Genomic DNA, 1,578 nt, shown 5'->3' on the forward strand with positions numbered 1-1,578 from the left:
GAAAGTGCCACAGGCGTTTAGACAAGGGAGAAACACATCTGAAATGAGAAGGAAGGTGGGTATGGGGAAGGGTTCATGGAAGAGGCAGTGTATGCTGTGAGCAAGGTTTCAACGTGTAGCAGGGTGAGTGAAAGGAACAAATGAAGACATATAGTCGTGATATCATGAGGCACAAACTAGAAATAAACAGCACTTGTTCTAGGCTGGTCATGAGGTAATTTAAGGGGATTAGTGAGAAACTAGATAAAGAGATATCTCTTTATGTATTACTTATTAATAATACTTTTGAACACAAGTATTTAATTAAAAAAAGAACAATATAGGGATAGGAGACTAGGAGGTACAAACTATTATTATAAAATGAGCTATAAGGATATACTGCATAGCACAGAAAATATAGCCAATATTTTATAACTATAAATGGAGTATAACCTTTAAGAATTGTGAGTCACTATATTTTACACCTGTAACTTATATAATATTACACATCAACTATACTTCAATTAAAAATGCTATTTTAGTGAATAAAACACTAAGCAGTAAAATTTTTAAAAAAGAACTTAGAAGAGAACTTAAAAATAAAGACATAAAGAGCAGGTTGAAACAGCGCAGAAATCTGGCAATTAAGAGGCCATTGATAACTTTCAAAATAGCACTTTTTCTACCTATTCTCAGTGGAGGCAAAGCCTTATGAATCCTACTATTTCTTTTTCTGTTTTTCAAAATCTCAGGATAAGTCTACTTCAATTGTAGCTAATGGCAGTAAAGCAGCACCAGAAAATGCCTTTTGTAAAGAGAGGGCAACTTTGTGAATCCTAAGTGGGTACTCAAGTCTTAAATTACTGATAACACTGACCACCCACCAGACTAAATGTTTTTTTTTACGTGATTGGAAAGCAACAGATTGATTTCAATTCTATCTTGTCATATCTACAAAAAAGTTCCTACAGTTCATTTAGCAACTAATAGAATACATCCTTCTATTTGGTATTACTCCTCCTTAACACGGGGCAATTAATTTTTCCTTTCTCTGGGAAACGTTTTTAACAAAGGAAATAGAGTCATAAATTAATTTCGGTTAGGAAATCATACAACTATTTCTACCTAGGGCTTTGAATTTAGAAACTTTCCTCAGAAATTGTTTAAATATAACGAAGTCCAAATTCAGAAATACCTTAAATTTAATTATCTTAGTTGCACTAAAATAACAAATTCTATTTTCTATCTTGTTTTCTTTCTTCCCCAGAAGGCTTCTCCAACCCTAATCCATAACTTAATGCATTCATCTCACCTATAAAATCACTGGCAGGTATGATGCCGGCTTTGGCGGCTCCAGTCGCCTAATCCTGACCCATTTCTTGCCAAAGAACTCAGTTTCTTCAGAAACCAAGTAACAGACATTTCAATTTCTAACCATCATTAGCATATTTTCATGTACTAATACTCAACATAAAAACACCTTTCAAAATTACAGAAATTTTTACTGTACTTAAGATCAATTGCACTAACCTGTATTTCATAAACCTTGGGCTACTTTCAAAAAAATGAATTATTATTTTAATATGTTTTTCACCTATT

Source organism: Mesoplodon bidens (genome assembly GCF_964165515.1).
Source record: "Mesoplodon bidens genome assembly, contig: HAP1_SCAFFOLD_476, whole genome shotgun sequence".
Lineage (NCBI taxonomy): Eukaryota > Metazoa > Chordata > Mammalia > Artiodactyla > Ziphiidae > Mesoplodon > Mesoplodon bidens.